We start from the raw sequence: 14,819 nt of genomic DNA, 5'->3' as shown, positions 1-14,819 counted from the left end.
CGAGAGTTTCGGCAGGGGCTGCTTGCAGCCCATGTTGATCTCTGTAAAGCATTTGATTCAGTGAATCAGGATGCCCTCTGGAGGATTCTTGGTCTTCGTAGGGTGTCCCCAAAATTGATTAATCTGATATCTGAACTCTACTCTGGTACTGAGAGTGCTGTGAAATGTGGTGGTACCATCTCCGACTTATTTCCAATTGTTACTGGAGTTCGTCAGGGGTGTGTTCTGGCCCCCACACTTTTCAGCACTTGTATGGACTGGATTCTGGGGAGGATGTCAGAGAGATCAAGCTGCAGTGCATCGTTTGGGAATGTCAAGATCTCTGACCTCGATTTCACAGATGATGCAGTCATCTTTGCGGAGATGGGATATCCTTTTGGGGGCCCTCGAGGTGCTAAATGACGAGTCAGAGACGCTGGGATTACGGGTTTCCTGGGTCAAAACTAAGATCCAGGCTTTCAATGACATCTTGAATGCTGCTACCCTGTCTGTACCTGTTTGTGGTGAGGATGTTGAGGTCATGGAGAGATTCACTTACCTTCTGGCTGTGAGCCAGAGGTCAATAGATGTCTGGGTGCCTGGGGAGTCAGAGATTCACTGGATCATGGGATATGGCGCTGTCGGTACCTGTGCGGGAGGACGAAAATCCGACCCTTCAGGTCCTTGGTGCTTCCCGTCTTGCTCTACAAATGTGAGACTTGGACTCCGACCAGGGGATCTGAGACAGAGACTTAATTCCTTTGTTACCAGGTCACTTCAGAGAATCATTGGCTATCGCCAGCTGGACTTTGTGCCCAACGAGCGGTTGCTGAGACTCAAATTAGATTTGTTACCTAAATAGTCCGTGAGCGTCAACTGCGGCTGTATGGACATGCGTCTCGTTTTCCTGACGCTGCTCCTGCTCACCAGATTCTCTCAGTGAGGGAGCCTTGTGAGTGGAGGAGGCCAATGGGCTGACCACACATCTCATGGTTGCAACAGGTGGATCAGCATCAAAAGGAGATGGGAATGGGCCAAGCATCTGCCTCGGGGATGGTAAGACAGAGTCCGCTGGAGTACCGGCGGAAAGTGTACGCATCGACACGCTGCTCTGGCGCATGTTCCCATACCTGACCTGACCAACCACACCCCTCTGCCCCCAACGACAGCTACATCTGAGATCAACCTCCTTCCCACAAAAGATTTTCTTGCCTCACCAGATTCAAGGAGAGAGAGAGAGGAGAATCCCTCCTCCCCCTTTAAGCTTGAAATCAGGAGTAGCCCCTCCCCCTTCAAGCTTGAAATCAGGAGAGCTTACCGCCCCCCCACTCTCCTTCCCCCCCCCACACCTCTCCTTCCCCCACTCTCCTTCCCCTCTCCACCCCCCACTCTCCTTCCCCTCTCCCCCCCACTCTCCTTCCCCTCTCCCCCCCACTCTCCCCCCCCCCACTCTCCTTCCCCTCTCCCCCCCCCACTCTCCTTCCCCTCTCCCCCCCCACTCTCCTTCCCCTCTCCCCCACTCTCCCCCCCACTCTCCTTCCCCTCTCCCCCCCACTCTCCTTCCCCTCTCCCCCCCACTCTCCTTCCCCTCTCCCCCCCCACTCTCCTTCCCCTCTCCCCCCCACTCTCCTTCCCCTCTCCCCCCCCACTCTCCTTCCCTCTCTCCCCCCACTCTCCCCCCCCACTCTCCTTCCCCTCTCCCCCCCACTCTCCTTCCCCTCTCCCCCCCCCCACTCTCCTTCCCCTCTCCCCCCACTCTCCCCCCCCACTCTCCTTCCCCTCTCCCCCCCACTCTCCTTCCCCTCTCCCCCCCCCCACTCTCCTTCCCCTCTCCCCCCCCCACTCTCCTTCCCCTCTCCCCCCCCCCCCCCACTCTCCTTCCCCTCTCCCCCTCTCCCCCCCACTCTCCTTCCCCTCTCCCCCCACTCTCCTTCCCTCTCCCCCCACTCTCCTTCCCCTCTCACTCTCCTCTTCCCTCTCCCCCCACTCTCCTTCCCTCTCTCCCCCCCCACTCTCCTTCCCCTCTCCCCCCCCACTCTCCTTCCCCTCTCCCCCCCCCCACTCTCTCTCCTTCCCTCTCCCCCCCACTCTCCTTCCCCTCTCCCCCCCCCACTCTCCTTCCCCTCTCCCCCCCCCCACTCTCCTTCCCCTCTCCCCCCCCACTCTCCTTCCCCTCTCCCCCCCCACTCTCCTTCCCCTCTCCCCCCCACTCTCCTTCCCCTCCCCCCCCACTCTCCTTCCCTCTCCCCCCCACTCTCCTTCCCCTCTCCCCCCCCACTCTCCTTCCCCTCTCCCCCCCCCACTCTCCTTCCCCTCTCCCCCCACTCTCCTTCCCCTCTCCCCCCCCACTCTCCTTCCCCTCCCCCCCCCACTCTCCTTCCCCTCTCCCCCCCACTCTCCTTCCCCTCTCCCCCCCCACTCTCCTTCCCTCTCCCCCCCACTCTCCTTCCCCTCTCCCCCCCCCCCCCACTCTCCTTCCCCTCTCCCCCCCACTCTCCTTCCCCTCTCCCCCCCACTCTCCTTCCCCTCTCCCCCCCACTCTCCTTCCCCTCTCCCCCCCACTCTCCTTCCCCTCTCCCCCCCCACTCTCCTTCCCCTCTCCCCCCCCACTCTCCTTCCCTCTCTCCCCCCCCCACTCTCCTTCCCCTCTCCCCCCCCCCACTCTCCTTCCCCTCTCCCCCCCCACTCTCCTTCCCCTCTCCCCCCCCACTCTCCTTCCCCTCTCCCCCCCCCACTCTCCTTCCCTCTCTCCCCCCCCACTCTCCTCCTTCCCCTCTCCCCCCCCCCCCACTCTCCTTCCCCTCTCCCCCCCACTCTCCTTCCCCTCTCCCCCCCCCACTCTCCTTCCCCTCTCCCCCCCCACTCTCCTTCCCCTCTCCCCCCACTCTCCTTCCCCTCTCCCCCCCACTCTCCTTCCCCTCTCCCCCCCCACTCTCCTTCCCCTCTCCCCCCCCACTCTCCTTCCCCTCTCCCCCCCCACTCTCCTTCCCTCTCCCCCCCACTCTCCTTCCCCTCTCCTTCCCCACTCTCCTTCCCCTCTCCCCCCCCACTCTCCTTCCCCTCTCCCCCCCACTCTCCTTCCCTCTCCCCCCCCACTCTCCTTCCCCTCTCCCCCCCACTCTCTCCTTCCCCTCTCCCCCCCCACTCTCCTTCCCCTCTCCCCCCCACTCTCCTTCCCCTCTCCCCCCCCACTCTCCTTCCCCTCTCCCCCCCACTCTCCTTCCCTCTCCCCCCCACTCTCCTTCCCCTCTCCCCCCACTCTCCTTCCCCTCTCCCCCCCCCCCACTCTCCTTCCCCTCTCCCCCCCACTCTCCTTCCCCTCTCCCCCCCCACTCTCCTTCCCCCTCTCCCCCCCACTCTCCTTCCCCTCTCCCCCCCCCACTCTCCTTCCCTCTCCCCCCCCACTCTCCTTCCCCTCCCCCCCACTCTCCTTCCCCTCTCCCCCCCACTCTCTCCTTCCCCTCTCCCCCCCCCCACTCTCCTTCCCCTCTCCCCCCCACTCTCCTTCCCCTCTCCCCCCCACTCTCCTTCCCCTCTCCCCCCACTCTCTCCTTCCCCTCTTCCCCCCCCACTCTCCTTCCCCTCTCCCCCCCCACTCTCCTTCCCCTCTCCCCCCCCACTCTCCTTCCCCCTCTCCCCCCCACTCTCCTTCCCCTCTCCCCCCCCACTCTCCTTCCCCTCTCCCCCCCCCACTCTCCTTCCCCTCTCCCCCCCACTCTCCTTCCCTCTCCCCCCCACTCTCCTTCCCCTCTCCCCCCCACTCTCCTTCCCCTCTCCCCCCACTCTCCTTCCCCTCTCCCCCCCCCCACTCTCCTTCCCTCTCCCCCCCACTCTCCTTCCCCTCTCTCCCCCCCCCACTCTCCTTTCCCCTCTCCCCCCACTCTCTCCTTCCCCTCTCCCCCCCACTCTCCTTCCCCTCTCCCCCCCCCACTCTCCTTCCCCTCTCTCCCCCCCCACTCTCCTTCCCCCCCCCCCCACTCTCCTTCCCCTCTCCCCCCCCACTCTCCTTCCCCTCTCCCCCCCACTCTCCTTCCCCTCTCCCCCCCCACTCTCCTTCCCCTCTCCCCCCCCCACTCTCCTTCCCCTCTCCCCCCCACTCTCCTTCCCCTCTCCCCCCCCCACTCTCCTTCCCCTCTCCCCCCCACTCTCTCCTTCCCCTCTCCCCCCCACTCTCCTTCCCCTCTCCCCCCCACTCTCCTTCCCCTCTCCCCCCCCCACTCTCCTTCCCCTCCTTCCCTCTCCCTCCCCCACTCTCCTTCCCTCTCTCCCCCCACTCTCCTTCCCCTCTCCCCCCCCCACTCTCCTTCCCCTCTCCCCCCCCCACTCTCCTTCCCCTCTCCCCCCACTCTCCCCCCCCCACTCTCCTTCCCCTCTCTCCTTCCCCTCTCCCCCCCTCTCCTTCCCCTCTCCCCCCCACTCTCCTTCCCCTCTCCCCCCCACTCTCCTTCCCCTCCCACTCTCCTTCCCCTCCCACTCTCCTTCCCTCCCCCCCACTCTCCTTCCCTCCCCCCCCCCAGACTGTCTGCGCTGGGTGGTGACCCCACTAGATTACCTTCCCTTTCAGGGACTCACGATAAACAACTTCACCCATCATGTGCACACCTTGCACCTGTAAGAACATGGCTGTAAGCCCGTGACCTCTCGTCCTCCACGGTGTAGCCTCCTAAGGAATCTTGATTCCCCGTGCTCGCTCGCCAACACGGTCCGTTTACTCAATTTAATAACGATTCATGAATATGGTACTTTTTAAATTTAATACAGAGGAACACAGGACGTGAGGAAGCAGGTTCAGCACGGACCACTCACCCTCGAACCGAGGCCAAACCGGTCAGATCCCCAATCACAGACTTCTCTCCATCAATGAGCGCGACGACGATCGACCCGCAACCTCACCATCCTTATAGTCTTCTTCATCTTCAACATTGTACAAAAGCGAACCGACAATCGCCTGCTGTATCACGTGGTGCGCCGCACGTGCCGTCAAACGAACGAAGGAGAATGGCGAACCCGGTAAAGGAAAAAAATTAAAAAAAAAAAACATGCAAAGAATAACGAACGATGAAGGAATAAAAACGATGGAAGGAAAATTGTAACGACGGAAAGATTTTTTTTTTAATGATGGAGAGAAAAACGAACGATGTTGGAATAAAATCAATAGAACGAATAATAAAACGATGGAAATAATTTTTTTTAAATGATGGAAAGAAAAACGAACGATGTGTGAAAAAAACCAATGGAAAGAATAATAAAAAGATTGAAAGATTAAAAAAAAAACAATGGAAAGAATAACCAAGCAATAAGAAAAAGAACGAACATTGAACAAATTTTTAACGAGCAATTACAAACGAATAAAGAACGAACGAATGAAGGATTAACAACAATATAATAACAAATGGAGGTTTGTTTTTCGCTCACGTGGATCGTACTTCTGGGGAGCTTATGGGATGTCGGTCCGTCGGTCCGTCGGTCCGTCGGTCCGTCGGTCCGTCGGTCCGTCGGTCCGTCGGTCCGTCGGTCCGTCGGTCCGTCGGTCCGTCGGTCCGTCGGTCCGTCGGTCCGTCGTTCCGTCGGTCCGTCGGTCCGTGTTCACAACCTCGATGTAAACACACAATTTCGATGAAACTTCACCACAACCTTTATCACCCGTGATGTACCGAACTTTGTTTACTGCATTAAAAAAATAAAATCCATCCGTATTTACTTTCTTCTCCGTCACATATTTTGTGGGTCATCCATGCCTACCAGCGGTTACCTGGTTACCTTATCCAGCCGCAACCAGGTGAGCGCCCAGAGGGAGGTATTGTCCCTATTTTTCCATACTCTGTGGTCGGGTAAGTAAAAAAATCTCTACCAATAAGTGTGTGTGTGTGTGTGTGTGTGTGTGTGTGTGTGTGTGTGTGTGTGTGTGTGTGTGTGTGTGTGTGTGTGTGTGTGTGTGTGTGTGTGTGTGTGTGTGTGTGTGTGTGTGTGTGTGTGTGTGTGTGTGTAAGTTTATATCAAAAACACACATTCATGCACTTAACAGTGTGCACAAAAACACACACACACACATATTCAAACACACATACACATTGAAACACACACATTCATGCACATGTTCAGACACATGCAAACACACACATTCATACACACACATTCATACACACATACATTCATTCACACATACATTCATTCACACATACATTCACTCACACATACATTCATTCACACATACACATTCATACACACACATACATTCATACACACATACATTCATACACACATACAATCATACATACAAATACATCCATATACACACATTCATACACACATACATTCATACACACATACATTCATATACATACATTCATACACACATACATTCATACACACACATACATTCATACACACACACACATACATTCATTCACACATACACATACATTCATACACACATACATTCATACACACATACATTCAGACACACACATACATTCATACACACATACATTCATATATACACATTCATACACACATACAATCATATATACACATACATTCATACACATACATTCATACACATACATTCATACACATACATTCATACACATACATTCATACACATACATTCATACACATACATTCATACACATACATTCATACACATACATTCATACACATACATTCATACACATACATTCATACACACATACATCCATATACACATACATTCATACATACACATTCATACACACATACATTCATACACACATACATTCATACACACATACATTCATACACACATACATTCATATACACATACATATTCATACACACATACATTCATACACATACATATACATTCATACATATACACATACATTCATACACACACATACATTCATACACATACATTTATACACACATACATTCATACATACATTCATACACACATACATTCATATACACATACATTCATACACATACATTCATACACACATACATTCATACACACATACATTCATACACACATACATTCATACAGACACATTCATATACACATACATTCATACACACATACATTCATACACACATACATTCATACACACATACATTCATACACATACACATAGTCATACACATACATATACATTCATACATATACACATACATTCATACACACATACATTCATACACACATTCATACACACATACATTCATACACACATACATTCATACACACATACATTCATACACACATTCATTCACACACACATTCACTCACACATACATTCATTCACACATACATTCATTCACACATACATTCACTCACACATACATTCATTCACACATACACATTCATACACACACATACATTCATACACACATACATTCATACACACATACATTCATACACACATACAATCATACATACAAATACATTCATATACACACATTCATACACACATACATTCATACACACATACATTCATATACATACATTCATACACATACATTCATACACACATACATTCATACACACACATACATTCATACACACACATACATTCATACACACACATACATTCATACACACACATACATTCATTCACACATACACATACATTCATACACACATACATTCATACACACATACATTCATACACATACATTCATACACACATACATCCATATACACATACATTCATACATACACATTCATACACATACATTCATACACACATACATCCATACACAAATACATTCATATACACATACATATTCATACACACATACATTCATACACATACATATACATTCATACATATACACATACATTCATACACACACATACATTCATACACATACATTTATACACACATACATTCATACATACACATTCATACACACATACATTCATACACACATACATTCATATACACATACATTCATACACATACATTCATACACACATACATTCATACACACATACATTCATACAGACACATTCATATACACATTCATACACACATACATTCATACACACATACATTCATACACACATACATATTCATACACACATACATTCATACACATACACATAGTCATACACATACATATACATTCATACATATACACATACATTCATACACACATACATTCATACACACATACATTCATACACACATTCATACACACATACATTCATACACACATACATTCATACACACATTCATACACACATACATTCATACACACATACATTCATACACACATACATTCATACACACACATTCATACGTACATATTCATACACACATACATTCATACACATACACATAGTCATACACATACATATACATTCATACATATACACATACATTCATACACACATACATTCATACACACATACATTCATACACACATTCATACACACATACATTCATACACACATACATTCATACACATACACATACATTCATACACATACACATACATTCATACACATACACATACATTCATACACATACACATACATTCATACACATACACATACATTCATACACATACACATACATTCATACACATACATTCATACACATACATTCATACACATACATTCATACACATACATTCATACACACATCCATTCATACAGACATCCATTCATATACACATACATATTCATACACACATGCATTCATACACATACACATACAGTCATACACATACATATACATTCATACATATACACACACATTCATGCACATACATTCATACACACATACATTCATACACACATGCATTCATACACACATATTCATACACACATACATTCGTACATACACATTCATACACACATACATTCATAGACACATACATTCATACACATACACATACAGTCATACACATACAAATACATTCATACATATACACATACATTCATACACACACATACATTCATACACATACATTCATACACACACATTCATACACACATACATTCGTACATACACATTCATACACACATCCATTCATACAGACATCCATTCATATACACATACATATTCATACACACATGCATTCATACACATACACATACAGTCATACACATACATATACATTCATACATATGCACACACATTCATACACATACATTCATAAACACATACATTCATACACACATGCATTCATACACACACATTCATACGTACATATTCATACACACATACATTCGTACATACACATTCATACACACATACATTCATACACACACATTCATACGTACATATTCATACACACATACATTCGTACATACACATTCATACACACATACATTCATACACACATACATTCATACACATACACATACAGTCATACACATACAAATACATTCATACATATACACATACATTCATACACACACATACATTCATACACATACATTCATACACACACATTCATACACACATACATTCATACATACACATTCATACACACATCCATTCATACACACATCCATTCATATACACATACATATTCATACACACATACATTCATACACATACACATACAGTCATACACATACATATACATTCATACATATACACACACATTCATACACACACATTCATACACACATACATTCATACATACACATTCATACACATACATTCATACACACATACATCCATACACAAATACATTCATATACACATACATATTCATACACACATACATTCATACACATACATATACATTCATACATATACACATACATTCATACACACACATACATTCATACACATACATTTATACACACATACATTCATACATACACATTCATACACACATACATTCATACACACATACATTCATATACACATACATTCATACACATACATTCATACACACATACATTCATACACACATACATTCATACAGACACATTCATATACACATTCATACACACATACATTCATACACACATGCATTCATACACACATACATATTCATACACACATACATTCATACACATACACATAGTCATACACATACATATACATTCATACATATACACATACATTCATACACACATACATTCATACACACATACATTCATACACACATTCATACACACATACATTCATACACACATACATTCATACACACATTCATACACACATACATTCATACACACATACATTCATACACACACATTCATACGTACATATTCATACACACATACATTCGTACATACACATTCATACACACATACATTCATACACACATACATTCATACACATACACATACAGTCATACACATACAAATACATTCATACATATACACATACATTCATACACACACATACATTCATACACATACATTCATACACACACATTCATACACACATACATTCGTACATACACATTCATACACACATCCATTCATACAGACATCCATTCATATACACATACATATTCATACACACATGCATTCATACACATACACATACAGTCATACACATACATATACATTCATACATATACACACACATTCATGCACATACATTCATACACACATACATTCATACACACATGCATTCATACACACATATTCATACACACATACATTCGTACATACACATTCATACACACATACATTCATAGACACATACATTCATACACATACACATACAGTCATACACATACAAATACATTCATACATATACACATACATTCATACACACACATACATTCATACACATACATTCATACACACACATTCATACACACATACATTCGTACATACACATTCATACACACATCCATTCATACAGACATCCATTCATATACACATACATATTCATACACACATGCATTCATACACATACACATACAGTCATACACATACATATACATTCATACATATGCACACACATTCATACACATACATTCATAAACACATACATTCATACACACATGCATTCATACACACACATTCATACGTACATATTCATACACACATACATTCGTACATACACATTCATACACACATACATTCATACACACACATTCATACGTACATATTCATACACACATACATTCGTACATACACATTCATACACACATACATTCATACACACATACATTCATACACATACACATACAGTCATACACATACAAATACATTCATACATATACACATACATTCATACACACACATACATTCATACACATACATTCATACACACACATTCATACACACATACATTCATACATACACATTCATACACACATCCATTCATACACACATCCATTCATATACACATACATATTCATACACACATACATTCATACACATACACATACAGTCATACACATACATATACATTCATACATATACACACACATTCATACACATACATTCATACACACATACATTCATACACACATGCATTCATACACACACATTCATACGTACATATTCATACACACATACATTCGTACATACACATTCATACACACATACATTCATACACACACATTCATACGTACATATTCATACACACATACATTCATACATACACATTCATACACACATACATTCGTACATACACATTCATACACACATCCATTCATACACACACATTCATACTGTTGCGGAAATGGCCCTTAATATGCTATTAATTATAGGGTTAGCCCAGATCTCCCATTAGATGCATGTTTAGCTAGGTAAATGGACGTTACATGTGTGTCGGGAGGAGTAAGAGGCTGTTTATTGTTCGTGCGGTGGTGATGTACCGAGAGCTTCTTCTTGTTCTTCTTTCCTCTCTCCGGACGAGGCCCCGCCCAGTCGGTTGAGAGGGAGTGGCTGAGAGAATAAAGTGAATCTAGGGGGAGGAGCCAGGGGACTTCGAGGCGAGTGAACGAAGGAAAGGCAGTGTGCATCTGCACCGAGAGCGCCAAACTGTGGTGCGATCGGCAGTGGAGGAACTGAACCTGAAGGTCGAGTCTGCCATCTGCCGAGGGAGTAACTGAGCCTGAGTGTGGAGTGAGGACTTCTGCTGTATAGAAACGACTAGTGGGAGGCTGCAATCTGCGTCGAATAAGGAAAGGCAGTGTTGAATCTGCCGGGAGAGAAGCTGAACCTGAGCGTGACGAGTCTGCGATCGCAGTGGTGAAACTGAGCGCCGAGGTGTGGCGTGATCGGCTTTCGTGAGGAGACATCGACAGGTTCATCCGGAGTCCAGTAATGGAGCCTCTGACTGTCCCCACTCACCTCACGGCTCGATGACGTCTTGGAATCCCATGGACCCAGCCTGCCGGAGCCCAACGCCCCGATTTGGCCTTGTCTGGTGAACAGGCCAGGCCTGGACTTCTATGCTGATCTTTGTGAGAAACCAGCTGAGACCCACCATCGATCTGACGGTCTTATGCCGTCGACATTGCGCGGGGTCAGAACGCGCTGAGTAGGACGTGCGCAAGCGGTGCCTTGAGAAGAAAGAGTACGGCGCCGCCATCTTTCCACGCGGCGTGCTCGAGCTTGGGGCTCGAATCCGTGGACATCGGCTTGTCACAAGCCACATTCGTGCTTTTGACACTTTCCTCTCGTCCATGAAACATCACCAAGTCCTCTGTGTTTTGTCTGCATGCTGTCCATGTCTTGTCTGCATGTCGTTTAAGGTTTATCTCGTTAGAGTCCCCTTTGAAACCCATAATCCGTAGCTCCCTAGTTAAGAACAGGTTATAGATTAATTATAACATTGTCGTGAATGCTTTGCTTGTGTCGTGTTCCCTGATGTCCCCAATAAATCTGGCTATTCACATGAAGTTTCCGCTTTGAATTAGTTCGTATCGCGCCAGTAAATCCGCCCGATTCATAAAAATAAAAAAACCGGTGACGGACTTCGAATCCCGACACCGCGGAAGCCATTAACAATTGGTGTCCGGAGTGGGTTGAGAATCCCTCCGTCGCCGAACCGTAACATTTGGTAGTCAGGATTGGGATGAGAACCCCTCCACCTCAATAGATTTGCAGGACACTGATTGAACAATATCTGGTGTCGTTCGCATCTCGAACATTGGTTACGAGAGGCGCGGAAAAAAAACCCGTCGCTCGCAAATTCAAAATTTGCTTTGATTTTATTTTGAGCAGATCGGGTGTAAAACTTCGAAATTATAAAGAAAGATGGAGTCGCGAAATGGCGGCGCGGCTCCACCTTGGCGTGACACGAAGCGGGAGTGGGCTAATAACAGCGCAACGAGCCACACGGCATGAAGAAAACGCTCCCGCCCACCGGTTCAAACCACGTGGTCCTGGCAGGCGAAGCAGGACAACGACGCGTACATTGACGAGCTTCATGCACGATTGGAGGATACCCTGGAGCAGAGGAGGGGTGATGGAAATTATCTAGAGGAATTGCAAATTAAATTGGACGAGGCACTATGGCAGGCAGACGAGGTTCAGGAAAATCATGTGCACAAGGAGTCACAACAATTGGCCGATGCACAGGAACGAATTTTGGTGGCTGGATTGTGGGTTGGCCGGCGCATTGCGGGATGGGACAGAGTGCAGATGGATACACGATTTGGAATTTAAACATCTGAAGGAAGAGGTAAGATCAGGCAATCAGACAAGAGAAAGCCGAGAACAGAAGATAAAAAGAGGAGAGAAATATCTGGAGCAAAGGAAGGAAGAATTGTTGGAAAAGTCGAGACAGTTCAAGGAACTACAGGAGGAAATGAGGAAAGTAGAGGGGAGTACCCATAAGTTGGAACACGAGAAGAGCAAACTGAACAAAAGAATAGAGGAGCAAATTAGTAACTCCCGGGATAGGAAGAGCTTGGAAGAAGAATGGAAAACAAAGCTGGAAAAGGAAAAACGGGAATTGGAACTACTGAAGGAAGAGGTAAGATCAGGCAATTAGATAAGGGAGAGCTTGGAACAGGAGATAAAAAGAGGAGAGAAAAATCTGGAGAAAAGGAAGGAAGAATTGTTGGAAAAGTCCGAACAGCTTCGGGAATTAAAGTCCAGGGGAAATGTACAGGCACATGAACTGGAAATTAACAAGGAATACGGTAAGAGAATGGACTAATTGAGGGAGGAAGACTGCAAAAGAGGTGTGGAGATGAGCAAGGAATTAGGGGAAAAAGCTTCTGAGTTACGGAAACACCAAAACAGAGAGAGGGAATTACAAAACGAGCCGAGGATGTTACGAGAGGAAAGAACGAGAACGGAGAATGAAACGTTAAGGAACCACACTGTGCAGATCGAACAGTTCAAAGCCAAAGCAAGATTGGAGTATGCGCAGATGTTGGAAGAACAACGAATGAAGCAGGAAAGGGAAATCAATAAATTGAAGGAAACGACGAAATTGGAGAAGGAAGAACAAGAGAGACAGTGGGATAGGAAACAAAAAGAACATGAATTTGAAATTGACCGACTAAAGGAGAGAGCAAAGTTGGAGTACACGGAGATGGAAAAACTCCGGAAAGATAACGAACAACTAAAAAGGCTCGGAGAGGAAGAACGACTCAAATGGAAAGGAAAATGGAGCCAGGAAGTAGAACAGCACAATAATATGAGATGTGTGATCTCACCACAGGGAGTAATGTTAGTGGTGTGGAAATTGATTGACATCACTCGTCGGATGACACCACAATTTGAGCAAACCCTGGTGATGGAGACATTGAGGGAGCATAAGGGGTTGTTGACGAATGAAATACATGTTGAGCAGGTCTAGCATGTGGAGCTGACAGCCCCAGAGGAGAGTGGCGAATCAATGATGAGCAACCTGCTGGAGAGAAGCGACCGGACCGAGGTGCCTCTGGAACGAAGCAGGTACGTGGGCACATCC

At 46.4% G+C, this 14,819-nt stretch overlaps 2 protein-coding genes across 10 annotated transcripts in view; one reads left to right on the top strand and one right to left on the bottom strand.

Moving 5' to 3' along the window:
* The window catches only part of LOC147014839 (sodium- and chloride-dependent creatine transporter 1-like), an 83,494-nt gene extending 78,492 nt beyond the window's left edge, over positions 1-5,002 (bottom strand). For 5 of the 9 annotated variants that reach the window (XM_085853196.1, XM_085853203.1, XM_085853197.1 and 2 more), the window contains exon 1: positions 4,786-4,999. The gene's annotated coding sequence lies outside the window, so the exon portion shown is untranslated. Of the gene's footprint in view, positions 1-4,785 lie in introns of all 9 variants that reach the window. The other 4 variants (XR_015050921.1, XM_085853195.1, XM_085853201.1 and 1 more) reach the window with 1 other exon arrangement.
* A 488-nt stretch (positions 5,003-5,490) lies between these two features.
* Positions 5,491-14,819, top strand: part of LOC147014838 (sodium- and chloride-dependent creatine transporter 1-like) — a 121,864-nt gene continuing 112,535 nt past the window's right edge. The window contains exon 1 of the mRNA XM_085853205.1: positions 5,491-5,758. The gene's annotated coding sequence lies outside the window, so the exon portion shown is untranslated. The remainder of the gene's footprint in view (positions 5,759-14,819) is intronic.

The sequence above is a fragment of the Eptatretus burgeri genome, chromosome 13, assembly GCF_056783735.1.
Source record: "Eptatretus burgeri isolate ZD-2024b chromosome 13, Ebu_testis_v1, whole genome shotgun sequence".
Classification (NCBI taxonomy): Eukaryota; Metazoa; Chordata; class Myxini; order Myxiniformes; family Myxinidae; genus Eptatretus; species Eptatretus burgeri.
Note: the sequence above shows the minus strand (reverse complement) of the source record. Positions and strands in the feature narration are given on the sequence as shown.